The 14,694-nt window shown below is 44.1% G+C and overlaps 1 protein-coding gene across 1 annotated transcript in view; it reads left to right on the plus strand.

Annotated features, from left to right (window-relative positions):
• Positions 1 to 14,694, plus strand: part of MORN4 (MORN repeat containing 4) — an 81,516-nt gene that overhangs the window by 35,702 nt on the left and 31,120 nt on the right. The gene's annotated exons all lie outside the window — the stretch shown is intronic.

Consider the following 14,694-nt stretch of genomic DNA (forward strand, 5'->3'; position numbering starts at 1 on the left):
AGGGAGCCAGCTAACCTCAGGCCCTTGGGGTTACAAGACACAGCACAAAGCACAGTCTTCTTCAAGCGGGGGGACCCAGCGCCTCCAAGCACAGTCCCAACAGCCTCTTCCTTAGTTAGAAAAGCAAACATCCAGACCAGCCCCAGATCACGAAGCAAGGATTGGTCTATCCACAGCAGTCTCTTCAGTTGTTCCTTCTTTAGCAGAGGTTCCTCTTGACCACATAATGGGTCCAAGCCTTTTCAGTCTCAATCCATATCTGTTTCATTCCAACGTTCAGGGGTTTCAGCTCTCATAGTTACCCCTTAATGCCTTTTGAAGGTTGTATGGGCTCAGGGGTCCCTAGCCCCTCTCAAAATCAGTTCTGGGTGTCCCCCTCCCAGTGTCACCTTTCTCCCTTTAATACTGGGGTTCTGGATCCTTAATCACTCAGCAGAAGATGGGTTAATTGGTTTATAGCACCAGCCTAGGCCTTTTCACCTTCTGGGCTTCTCCTCCCCCTACTCTCTTAATGCAGGGCAGCCTGGTGCCAACTCAACCCCTCCCTGGGTCAAGACCTCTCCCAGCTCCTCTCACCTTTCAGTTCCAGACAGACAATACACATTTCAGAGACACACAGAAATGCTTAGAGCGCAAAACTCAGCCACTTTCTAAAAGAGTGGTTTATGAACACACAGTGACAAAACAACCATCACAGAAAGATGCATTGTGACACTGGGATTCCATACATACTAAACTTCACCTCTCCATTATAAACAGACAAGAAACTAGGCTAACAAACACAACACCCAGCCTACCTCATTCTGTCCTATGGGCAGAATGGCCTTTCAGCAGTGAAAAACGAAATGGAGAGTTTTTCACTGTCGGAACATAAAACACACCTCAGTTTATGTTCTGCCTTTTACCTACAGGGGTTACCTGGTACATACCAATGGGTGCCCCACGTGTATGTAAAAGGGAAAGTCAGGCTTGACCAGTGGTTGCACTTGTCAGGACTACATGCTAATTTAGCATTCTACACACAGGCCCTACACTGAAGGCCTGAGTTCCCTTTTCTGCACGCCCTTGCATTACTAGCCCTTGCACACACAGTGCACATCACTAGGGACTTTTACTAGTAAGGCAAACATGCCAACCAATCACCATTACATTTTAAATAGGGATCCCTGTACTTTGACGCTGATCAGCACTGGCAAAGTACCCAAAGCATCTAAAAGCAAAGGTGGTAGAGGCAAAAAGTCAGGGGTAATTACGCCAAGATACGATAGGTCTAACAATGCTTCAGGAGAGGACAAAAACCCAAACCCACCCTGAATCCTAAACATACCCCTGCGCCCCAAAACCCAAACCCACCCTGAACCCTAAAAATACCCCTGCACCCCAAAACCCAAACCCACCCTGAACCCTAAAAATATCCCTCACCCCAAAAACCAAACCCACCGTGAACCCTTAAATTACCCTGGGCACCCCAAAACCCAAACCCACCCTGAACCATAAAAATACCCCAGCACCCACACTATGCTTTAAAATTACCCAGGGCACCCTAAAATCCAAACTCACACTGAACCCTAAAATTACCCTGGGCACCCCAAAACCCATTCAAACCCTGAACCCTAAAATTAGCCTGGTCACCCCAAAAACCAAACCTACCCTAAAATTACCCTTGCACCCTAAGATTAACCTTCGCACCCCGAAACATATACCGCTTCACCCCAAACCCCATACGTACCATATACTTACATGTAAAATACATTTACATTTACCATTCATGCCTTTGCAATGAAATTTGTTGTAAAAGCATGCGTGGTAAATGCATATGCAATTTAATGACATGCGTTGTAATGGCATTACTGAGTAATGGTAGTTGTGCTGTGATGGAATGCGGGGTGATGGTAGTCGTTGTAAAACTTTTGTTCTAATGGGTGTTTACCCCTGGGGTCATCTCAGCCATGCTCCGTGTTGCATTCTTTGGATAGTCTGCACACTCTGGGAATGAAAAGCACCAAAGATAGGACTCGTTGAAAAGGTGTTAGACCACATAAGATCAGCAGCATCTCACCCCACCATTCACTGGTGCTGTAGAAATCATAACATGTCTATGAAGTGCAGATGCATATACAAAAGGACAAAATGTTTCCCCTCCCTTTTCCATCTGGTGATCACTCGGAATAGTAGATCAAAACATAATTCAGAAAACAGCAAATTACATATTTCTTGTGCTTATTACTGTGCGGTTAGTCATGCTTCATTCACATAAATTATCAATCATTCACCCAAGTGGACAGGTGAGCAAGATCAAGTTTCATTACTATTAAAACTCTGCAACACATCTTCCCCCGACCTCGGATTTCCACATACGGTCCAAACCACTATCTATCTTGTACTGTCTAACCTTGATTACGCCGTTGGCCTCTACCACGAATCTTCTTTATCAACTATGAAAAAACTACAGCGAATTCAGAGCTCTGCAGCCAGACTACTCTTACTTGTAAATCCCCATTGGTTACCAATTGCCAAAAGATCCACTTCAAGCTGCTTTGTATTACCCACAAAGCAGTACACTGAACAGGACCACTTTTTCTCAGGAATAAAATCACCAAATACATAAAACAAAAGAACCTTCGCTCAGGGTTGGCACCCTGCCTCAAAACTCCAGCATACAAGAAAAAACATGGATGGTACATCCTTCTCTGTTCAAGCAGCTACACTATGGAATCCATTATCCCAAAACATAAGAGCCACCTACGGTTGTAGCATGGAAGAGGGGGCTTGATTTCTGCATGGGGCTAGAGAGGCCGATTTTTGTTGCTAGGGGCTGCCCACGGAAACACTTCAAAATTTGGAAGAGGTGGGCCGATTTTAGGGGCCTATGGCTTGAGCCTCCGGCGGATCAAGACCCTCTGGTAGATGTGGGATGAGATGTTAATGACGAGTGCATACATTGGGTTCAGATATTATGTACTGAAGTGGAGACAAAGAATGATGACCCTGCGACGGGTGTGGGGGAGGGGGGAGTTTGGGTAGTGGGAGGGTTGGGGGGGGCAATGTTACCCTTGCTTCTGTATTTGTTGAATGATTATTTAAGTAGAAAATTGGATTGTGCTCTATTTTGTTTTTAAACCTAAATGTCCTGCAGCAATCTCTGGGTGACAGAGACCTGCATATTGTGTACAATCTTCAATAAAAAATGTTTTAAAAAAAACATAAGAGCCACGGAAAACTATCCTATGTTTAGAAGACTACTCAAGAGCTGGCTCTTTCCTACATGACCACCACACTCCAAACACAAATGCACGGCATACCTCTGTGCATGTAAATGAATATGTATAGTTTGATTATGTATTTAGATATGTGCATTTCTTTGTACAAAATGTATACTATTTATAGTTTAAAAATATATAGATCTTATTTAGGTCTGCTTAACAAATGTATATATTATGTTCTTTTTAATATATATATATATATAGATATATGATATATATATATATATTTTCACACAAAGATAAAATCTATGCCGTGATCAAGAACGCTATGTTCGAAACGCGTAGGCGATCTCAGTTGATGAAATAAAACTCTAAAAGACTTCCCCGAGTGGAGTGCCATCAATTTTGTGGAACTTTGTGTGAAAATGATTAACGGGAGACTGCCTTGACCCAGTTGATGGCACCAGCACGACAGCGCTCCCCCTGCGACGAGGCAAATTGCTAGGGACCTCACGGAGCAGTCAAGATCACTGCATTCTTGGCTTCAGGATCAGCGTTGCAGGAGCTACTAGCGGCTTAGACGTTGGGGGACTCAGGAGAGGGGAAGACTTCAGCCACAGCACAGCCCTTTCGTTTTACAAGCGTCTACATTCATCCAGTACTCCATGAGATACAAGTGGTTTCAGGGGGAATTACTTACCTGGCTTTCCTGACTGATGAATGCTGGGAGTTGTAGTGTGCCGACGCCGCTACAACGCCTCCCCTCCAATCAACCTGACCCACCTGGATGGCCACCAATGGCAAGACGCTGTTTCATACTTTTAAACGGACTGGCAGATTTGATGGTGTATCAGGCATTTGAAAAAGACATTGTTGTCGAAACGCGTCATGCCACACTCTGCTGAATAAATTCCTTTCCTGAAAACCCCGCTGAGTCTCTCCGGTTCTTCTTGCAGGAATCATTCTTTCTCATTCGATTCGCGCGTCAGCCCTTGGGCGCGCCTAAGCAGACCCGTCTTCTAAAGTGGCCGGAGGCACGAGGGCACTCTTTCTCAATTGTCCAAGGTATTGGAAGCACTCCGGCTCGCCGCTCTCCTAATCCGCAAGGCTTCCGCTGCAGCCCAGCAGTCCGTGACCTCACGGAGCAGTCAAGATCACTGCATTCTTGGCTTCAGGATCAGCGTTGCAGGAGCTACTAGCGGCTTAGACGTTGGGGGACTCAGGAGAGGGGAAGACTTCAGCCACAGCACAGCCCTTTCGTTTTACAAGCGTCTACATTCATCCAGTACTCCATGAGATACAAGTGGTTTCAGGGGGAATTACTTACCTGGCTTTCCTGACTGATGAATGCTGGGAGTTGTAGTGTGCCGACGCCGCTACAACGCCTCCCCTCCAATCAACCTGACCCACCTGGATGGCCACCAATGGCAAGACGCTGTTTCATACTTTTAAACGGACTGGCAGATTTGATGGTGTATCAGGCATTTGAAAAAGACATTGTTGTCGAAACGCGTCATGCCACACTCTGCTGAATAAATTCCTTTCCTGAAAACCCCGCTGAGTCTCTCCGGTTCTTCTTGCAGGAATCATTCTTTCTCATTCGATTCGCGCGTCAGCCCTTGGGCGCGCCTAAGCAGACCCGTCTTCTAAAGTGGCCGGAGGCACGAGGGCACTCTTTCTCAATTGTCCAAGGTATTGGAAGCACTCCGGCTCGCCGCTCTCCTAATCCGCAAGGCTTCCGCTGCAGCCCAGCAGTCCGTGACCTCACGGAGCAGTCAAGATCACTGCATTCTTGGCTTCAGGATCAGCGTTGCAGGAGCTACTAGCGGCTTAGACGTTGGGGGACTCAGGAGAGGGGAAGACTTCAGCCACAGCACAGCCCTTTCGTTTTACAAGCGTCTACATTCATCCAGTACTCCATGAGATACAAGTGGTTTCAGGGGGAATTACTTACCTGGCTTTCCTGACTGATGAATGCTGGGAGTTGTAGTGTGCCGACGCCGCTACAACGCCTCCCCTCCAATCAACCTGACCCACCTGGATGGCCACCAATGGCAAGACGCTGTTTCATACTTTTAAACGGACTGGCAGATTTGATGGTGTATCAGGCATTTGAAAAAGACATTGTTGTCGAAACGCGTCATGCCACACTCTGCTGAATAAATTCCTTTCCTGAAAACCCCGCTGAGTCTCTCCGGTTCTTCTTGCAGGAATCATTCTTTTATATATATATATATATATATATATATATATATATATATATATATATATATATATATATATATATATATATATATATATATATATATATATATATATATATACTTTTAAGTTATGCTTAACATGTTGATAAGTAACTGCATAGTTTTCTTACGTTATTTGATTAGATGCTTTTGGATCTCTATTTATTTTATTTATCTGTCTCAATATGTAAATATGATCTTAACAATTGTATCTAGACATGCTTCACTATTGAAATATTGAGGAAAGCATAATATAAAACTTAACTTTCGACCTTCACTCATCCCTCAACACACCGGCACCACCCCCCACCGACGCCACCACCACTACTTCCCACCCTCCCCCTACTTCACCCACACCTCTCACCTACAATTCATCGCACCCACCGAATACCACCCCACCCTTTTTAACAGCAGAGCCCTCCACTAATGCTAGCATACCCCACCTCCCCGCCCCAAATTCGCCCACTAACTCCCCTCTCAACGCCTCGCCCATGGCCCACATCACGAACATTAACACCAAGACACCTCTCGACCTGATTCTATCCACTCTCCTACAACTCAAAGACGAGCTCCGCACCATCAAAGAGTTTCTTCACACACCTTCCAGACAACATAGACCCACAACGACCACCACCGTATCCAACAAACGACGCACTCTCCCCACAGTCCCTCGCACTCAACGCTCTCTACACTGGCCCTCCATCCCCGTCCGCAACAACACCCACCGTCCCCGGCGTGCCCTTAACTCCCTGTCGGACCACGACTTACGCACCCTCCTCCGCTCTTTTGGCCCAGGACCGTTAAAACACATAACCCCCACTCACCTCCCCATACCTACTATTCTCTCAAATCCCCTTAGGCACCCAACACTAAACATCAGAAGCTCTGTCCCAAACAACCTCAGAAGAGTCCCCCTATCGCTAGAACACACGACCTCCCCTCTCACCCCCAGACTCAAATGCATCCTTCTCAACTGCAGATCGGCCCAGAGACACTCCTCCGACATTGCAGATCTCGTCACATCAATGGATCTTGACCTAGCCATACTGACGGAAACCTGGCTAACCGAAGCCTCCACGCCCATCATGGATATACTAGTTCCCCCCAATTACCACATCATCAGACTCGACAGGACCGTCAAGACGGGCGGGGGAATAGCATGCATTTTCAGGAGCAATCTATCCGTCACCAAAGTCACCTCCCCCTCCCTCACCTCCTGTGAACTCTTCTGCCTCGACATCTCCAGTGATGGCAAACCAGTATGTGCTCTACACCTCCTCTATCACCCGCCGGGGGATAACCTCATCTTCTCTCAACAACTCATGGACACGATTACTTCCAACGCCGGTCGGCAGATCACTCAAATCTACCTGGGTGACTTTAATCTCCATTGGAACGATCAGAAAGACACAGTGGTGAATAGTCTTAAATCTTTCCTTAATGCGCTTGACCTCACCCAAATATGCAACAGCCCAACACATGATAAAGGTGCGATACTCGACCTTATCATCGCCAAAGAGGACTCTACCCAACTGGGGTCAATCCAACCCTGTGATTGGTCAGATCACCACATCATCACCTTCTTTATCAATGAAAAAATCAAACCCTCCCCTGCTCAACCCACCAAATGCAAGATTTGGAAAAGGGACATGAAGAATCTCAACCCTAACTCCCTACCGCCCCACACTTACAGGCTCCTCCTTCCACCTGCTGGCGTCTCTGATGTTCAAACGCTGACAGACCTCTACCTCGACTCCATGACCTCTATAATCAACGAAGCAGCCCCACTGCAACTAAAGAGAGTCTCCACCAAGAATTCGAACCCCTGGTATGACGGCAGACTCAACGAAGGCAGGCGAGCTATGCGATCGGCAGAGCGCACTTGGAGATCGGATCCCTCATCACTACATCGCAAAAAGCTTAAGAACAAGAGAAATGCCTATTTTAGGAAAATTAAGCGTGCAAAATCTGACTTCTTTCGCCTCCAGCTTGACCAAGCGAAAAACCGACCAAGAAAATTGTTCGAACTAGTCAAAAGTCAAACAAAGCCGCAACCCTTACAACCAAACAACCCAACAAGCGATATCCCACACAGTGAAGACTTTTCCACCTTCTTCAAGCAAAAGACCGACAACATAAGGAATGATCTCCTCAATGATGTAAGCCAACACCCTGTGCACATCAGAATGTCTAACGCCCAGCCAAAAAACAACGCATCGTGGGCTTCCTTTGACATCTACTCAGAAGATGCAATACTCAAACTGCTCGGTACCCTGAAACCCTCTAATCACTTCACAGACCCCCTGCCTGCTAACGCGGTAAAAGACTTCACCACCATGCTCCTCCCACTCTGGACTAAAATCATTAACAGCTCCCTTCAACAAGGTCTCATCCCGGACTCACTCAAGGTGGGGCAAGTCACGCCCATACTCAAGAAACCCACAGCTGACCCGTCTGACCTAAACAATTACCGTCCCATCACAAACATCCCCACCTTGGCTAAACTGCTGGAAAAATGTGTACAGCTTCAACTAACAGAACACATTGACAAGTTTGATCTACTCAACACCCACCAATCAGGCTTCCGAGCGAAACACAGCACGGAAACGGCCATGACTCACATAATTGATGACGCCCACCAAATCCTTGATCGCAATGATTCATGCCTCCTCATCCTCCTTGACCTTTCCTCAGCTTTTGACACGGTCAAACATGAGAACCTCCTTGAGCTGCTAAACACTAGAATGGGTTTATCCGGGACTGTTCTCAAATGGTTCACGTCCTTCCTACATAACCGGACTCAGAAGTTCAAGATTAACAATGTGTTGTCCTCGCCTGTGCCAGTCGACTTAGGCGTTCCACAAGGATCCTCCCTTTCACCCACACTGTTCAACCTCATCATGGAACCGCTTGCCTCCTTGCTCCAAGCATCCAATGTACACTTCCATATGTATGCCGATGACACTCAACTCTACCTAAAGGTTCAATCCCCGGATGATATCAACCTCCTGAATTACACTCTCACAAAGACCCAATCGTGGTTGGCCGACAACCACCTCAAACTAAATGCTCTGAAAACTGAGTTCCTTCTGATAGCACCCCCTGCGAAATCTACCACCATCCAACTTTGGCTCAACAACTTAACTGCACTCAATGTCCGGCCCACCATCGTGGACTCCGCGAAATCCTTAGGTGTCACACTGGACGCAAAGCTCAACATGCAACAGCACATTAGCAGAGCAACGAAAGGAGCTAATTTCCAAATCAACACATTGAGAAAGTTGAAACCCTTCCTCCCAGCCAAAGACTTCCAAAATGCAGTTCAAGCCCTAGTCATCCCCCGCATTGACTCTGGAATTGTGACCCTCAGTGGTCTCCCTTTAGCAACAACTGCACCCCTAAGAGCTTCCTTGAACGCTGCCGCGAGACTCATCACGGGCTCAAGAAAACACTCTCATATAACTCCTGACTTGAAATCTCTGAAATGGCTGCCCTTTGAAGCCAGAATACAACTGAAAATCGCTTTGATGACACACACGGCTGTACACCACAATGCACCTAACTACCTCACTCAAAAGCTAACTATATCAGGAGGGTCGAGATCCAATAGAAGTTCAAAAAACTTACTCTTGAAACCTCGCAGATTCCGGAAGGAAAAAACATACAAACGCTCCTTCTCAGGAATGGCGCCGAGGATCTGGAACGCACTCCCTCCCGAAACCAGGCTTATCTCCTCCACGGCCTTCTTTAAGAAAGAGGTGAAAGCCATCCTCATGGCTAAGTTCACCTGAACTTTAATGTCTGTTCCTCATTGACTTTCATGCCGCTTGGGTATTACTGGTTTCATGATTGTCTAATGTCAAATAATGTCATATTTTGCATGACCTAGATTTGTTTATTCCTCTTGTTTGCCACAAGTACATGATGGTCAGTCGATCCTTCTATGCTACTCACTAAATATCTATTATTAGACTATTCATGTTAGCCTACTGTATATCGAGGCCCCTTCCCCTTGCTCCCTGTAACTTTTAGATACTTATAGTATAAGTTCTCCTGATTTTTATCGTAATTGTATGTAAGACTCAGTATCGTCTTTTATTTTTCGCTTATCTGATTGTTTACTGACATTCTATTAGAACATGACTGCTATCCGATCATGCTACTGAAGTTTATATTGCACCCAATATTATGTCGCGTCACCCTCATGCTATCGTCGCCCCCTGTTTCTGTGAAGCGCTCTGATATCTGTAAAGATCTTGTTCGCGCTATATAAAACTCTGAATGAATAAATAAATAAATAAAATATATTTACACAGCTTAAATTAGCTTTTCCGTACAGCAACAGCTGAAAGTCTGAATCTCTATCCATACTTGCACATATGGAACTCTAATAAATTTGTATTGCAATCTCTTTATTATTTTCTTTGAAACCTGTATACCCTTTCTATGTAATTATGTATCTATATATGTTATTACGTTACCCCTACAAAAGAAAGAAAGAAAAGACCATTCAACTCTCTCCAATACACTGTCTCATCCTATATCTCTCTCAATATATCCTCTACCTCTACTCTGAATCATCCCAAACCTCATTCTACTATTATGATCTCCCTAAGATCCTTTCTTGACTCACCCCAAACCTCATTTTACTACTATGATCTCCCAAATAACACTATCTAGACTCTTCCCTCCTCTATCTCATTCAGTCAGACTAACAAACTCACATGTCCAATGCTCAAATTAACATCTTCTATTTCCCTATATGAATCCACCACTAATCCTTTGGGTTCTGGAGGAGCACGCTTCTCGCCGAAAAGTGCTTCAACGCCTTATCAAGGGTAGTAAACGCTACATAATTACAACAAATACAGCACAACCCTTCCTAATTTCGTGTGTTTTGTGAAGACAAAACTGCTTCTGTAGGAATGTTCCCAGGATATAGAACTCTGTTTCCCAAGCAGTCAGAAAACCCTACAAAAAGAGCTGAAAATTCTCTCATGGAGGGAACTTGATCTATCTGGAATCTTGTATTAAAATCTTTCTTTTGTAATGCCACTGGCCGTATTTGCTTGCATAAGGTCTATATATGTTTTATATGAATCTATTTATATATAGTATTTTTTTCCAGTTTTTTCCCCTGCATTTGCATTCCCTCGCCCTCCCCCTCCTCCCTTTCTTTACTGTGTCTTTCCTTTCTCATGTACATGAGTCCCCTGATATGTACATGTTCAGGGCTGTGCACAGCCTTTGGCTGTCAGCAGTGGGGGGTGGGGAAGCCTCACCATGTGCCTCATTCTCAGCGGATGGACAACTTCCAGGGTTTGGGTGCAGGTCCAGGCCTTTGGCAAGCCCCCATTTCTGTTTTTAGCAGAAAGACAACGTCCAGGTGTTTAGCTTTTGGCCTTGGGTTCTTGGGCCCAAAATTATGGTGGGAGAAAAAAACTCCCTCACTAAACCATTTTTGCTTATGTTTTTTAATGTGGGTTTTCAAACTGTTCTAGAGTGTGAGGACGGAAAGGCTAAGTATACAAAAAGATTAACCCTTTCATGCTCGCACTCCACTTTAAAAAAAAATGCGAATCCATCCAAACTACTGAATAGATTTACCCCACAAAAATCATGCTTTCTGAGCTCTGCATTTATGCCACGTTTGGCATAAATGCGTTCAGAGTTTGTTATAGCAGCGAGCAAACTTTCATATGGCAACTAAACGGGAAAACCCTTTTGACCACCCACCTCCTTAATATTTTTATCCTGCCCATAGCAGCATGAAAATTGTCATACCGTATGTTATGTTAGAATGCCAGATTTTGTTGTGATCAGTACTTAGAGGCAAAAGTAATAGGCAAATCTTACAAGCATTGGCATAGCCAATAGGTCTCGCCTTTGGGACCTTTTAAGTGGTTAGCCAGAGCTATTGGCTTTGCCAATGTTTTTAAGCTATGTTATAGAGCAGTGCGACTATGTTGTAGAGTAGTGTGGCTGCGGTACAGCATGTTGAAAAGTTATAATAGCGATATAAGCTTTGTATATAACTGAGTAAACCTAATGTACAAATGAATTTACCCTATTAAAAAAAAAGAATTAACATTTACAGTGTTTTCTAGTTTTTCTGTCCTTGTAATGCTGGAGGCAGGATCAGGCTGTGAGCCAGCGCAGGAATTTGGGTTGCCACCCACCTCCTCGGTCAGTCCTGCCCAGTGACGTGGTCAGTTTGTGTCCCTCACTAATTAAATTTGCTGTGGCGGCGCGTGGTCATTGATTTACTGCAGTTGACTGAGCCACGGTGTGAGCAGCCAGCACTGGCTGCCAGTGCCTTGATTTCCGGCAAACCACTAGCTAACCTCCCACAACTCCAGCAGCAGGACATGATGTCCCCGCGGCACAGACTGTAAGGATAAGTAAAGGTAATCCTAAGAGCAGCATGGTGAGCATGGTTCTCGAGGATATCAAAATTATGGACACTACTCAACACTAACACAACAGAAATACTATTTGTACTTACAAGCGTGTGTGCAATCGATTGTATCAATATACCAACTTCCATTTGGAATTATCAGCGCTGCGTCTCACGCACACTGTGTTCGCCGTGTGCTGCAAACATGCAGTGCATTTTAAAGATGAATTGGGGTGCTACGCTGATACAGGGAAATGAACGAACATGCATGAAGAGCTGTTAACAATTAAAAACAAGAAACAGAAAGAAAAAGAAGTCCATCGACCTAATTAAATAAAACCGATGAGCAATACTACACGTAACTGGGTTAGTCGCCAGGGACAGGATCCACCTACCAAAAAACAGGACAACCGATAAAATTAGCCACTGAATGGAAGGGAATTTCTAAAAGCACACAAAGGAACAAATGGGAAGACAGGGGTGTGATCAATACCCTTAGAGGAGATACTGAATGTCTCGCAGCGCATGCAGGCTGACTCTAGGCTCGACCTAAAACTGTAGTTTTAATAGAAAGTGTGGCTGAGTCGCATCTACACACGGGTGACCCCCTCCCCATGTAAATAAATAGGATTACACATTTGGTACTATTATAACATGAACTGCAGCAGTATAAAAAACATTTTTCACAGGGGCTCATGGAATATTTTCTATATTTCACAGAAGTGAGATCTCCGTGATAGCCACTGCAGAGCTTCACCCTCGCCGGTTGTTTTAGTGAACTCTTCATGAAAACTAAAGCTAAACTTGAACATTTTTATTTTGCAGTTCGTGCCCACTTATCGCTGCACCTTGCCTTGCAGGAAAAGCTGCAACCATCTCTGAGCTTAGCTATTGCTGATTGTTTAATTAGCAATTTTTGATAGCTAATCAAAGTATGAACATTCTAAATGCAGTCAGGATCCATTGTCAACTGAACATTGGGGCCAGGAGTACTTTAAAAAAATCTGAACAAGTTGCATATTGTTCAATCAACAGTCTGTTAACGAAAGCTGAACTTTCTATCTTCATTTGGGCCGTATGTTAACTCTGCCTAGCTCGGTGTGACTTTATCACTACAGTCTCTGTATCCAGAATGTTTATTTAGTTTAGTAACGCGAAACCTGTTTATCTGAAAACTTGAAGTAATGGCTACATAAATATTTTCTCTTTTGTTTACCACAGAACGCAAAACAGTATAGTTTAGTGTTGGGACGGAAATGTCCTCTGCATGGTGATGGACGTGCTTCCCTTCCCAACTGTACTGTTGTCTGGATCACAAATGCTTTTGTTGTCATTGGTAAACATGGATCATGCATGTGCGCCATGACATAGGCCTGTCTCACGGATTGCGGTCTTGTTGGGTCGGGAGGGGTGCCCAAAGCGCTACCCTGATAGTGGTGGAAGGTTACTGCCTTCACCAGAAGTTAAGCAGCACAAGCATGCTAATTCTCAACATTAATAAGCATAGAATTCTGGAAACAGTCCCTCCCTGTGCCTCGAGTTGTGAATATTTGTAAAGTGATGCAGTACGGATGGGGGAAAGGGTGTTAATGAGTAGTAATGAGAAAGTACCAATTTTGTAGTAACTTCTGGGGGTAGGAATACCGTTATTGAAGTGGGGCAGAGAGACGAATGTAAACTGATGAACAATGGTTTCAAACAAATGGAATCTAGCGTACAGGAGAGATGTGTGTGCAGGAAGGGAGGTGTGTGAAATATAAAAGGAGGACGGCGGTGAAGGATGTTATAATACAAAAAGCATTAAAAAAGAGGAAAGTCAGTATGTTGACACTATCTTATCAGTTAATCTTCGATAAAGCATCTGCGCGTGATCTGGGACCATGCAGTCCGGTCCCAGATCAATGTGTCATTAATGAGAGCTAGCCAGCAAATAAATCAATGTAGTCCATTAAATAAGCCTTCTTAAGATTAGTGAAAGTAGAAATTTTTAAAAAATAATTAAAGTGCAATACAAAAGGCAAAATAATAGTCAAACTGCATGTCAAATCAATATATGGAATTGGCATATGGCTCAATCATAATGCAGCAAAAAGTCTGACATGAAGTCAAGTTTCAAATAAAAATATTCTAAATCCTAACTAAGAGACCGACTGATAGGCCTGCTCTCAAAGAGTCGGGGCAAAACAGACTTGGCTCACCTCCCAAATGGAGCCTTTTTATAACCATCCACAATGACAACCGAAGTATCTGCAGAAGGTGATCAAATTGTTACAGAGGTTAACAAATCAGAATACAGATTGTAATGCCACATCATCTAATATCTTTCCTGAAATAAATATTATTTTAACCCCTTTTGACTTAATGTCATCAGCTGTGACAGTACAAAACTAGTGAAACTCAAAACCATGCCCAACAAATATAATAAATAGCCTTACAGTGGCACAGGCATGATGAAGAACCTTCAATTGTTAAGAAAGGAAAACTTCCTCTGAAGTTCTTCAAGAACAGCATGTCAACGCAATGCAGAGACATTTTGTTATGTGCAATGAGAGGAGAAATGAAAACATACATCATGACTGTGTTGAGATTCAAAATGGATTCCGAGCTAGTTTGAGCTTAGTTTCGTCAAGCATTGGAAAATACAGATTTATAAAGTGAAACATTTTTATTTTGAATTCAACATTTTCATGAATTTAAGCATTCATTTATTATTCACAAATATCTTTCTCCAATAGTATGTTATTGCCAAAGGATGTTGTAGAAAGGGTATATGAAGGGAAATGCAGGGTGCATGGGAATGCAGTTAAAACAGAAAGAGATGGATACTGGATGAATTGGATTAAGTCGGGAC

The sequence above is a fragment of the Lissotriton helveticus genome, chromosome 5_1, assembly GCF_964261635.1.
Source record: "Lissotriton helveticus chromosome 5_1, aLisHel1.1, whole genome shotgun sequence".
In the NCBI taxonomy this organism is placed as follows: domain Eukaryota; kingdom Metazoa; phylum Chordata; class Amphibia; order Caudata; family Salamandridae; genus Lissotriton; species Lissotriton helveticus.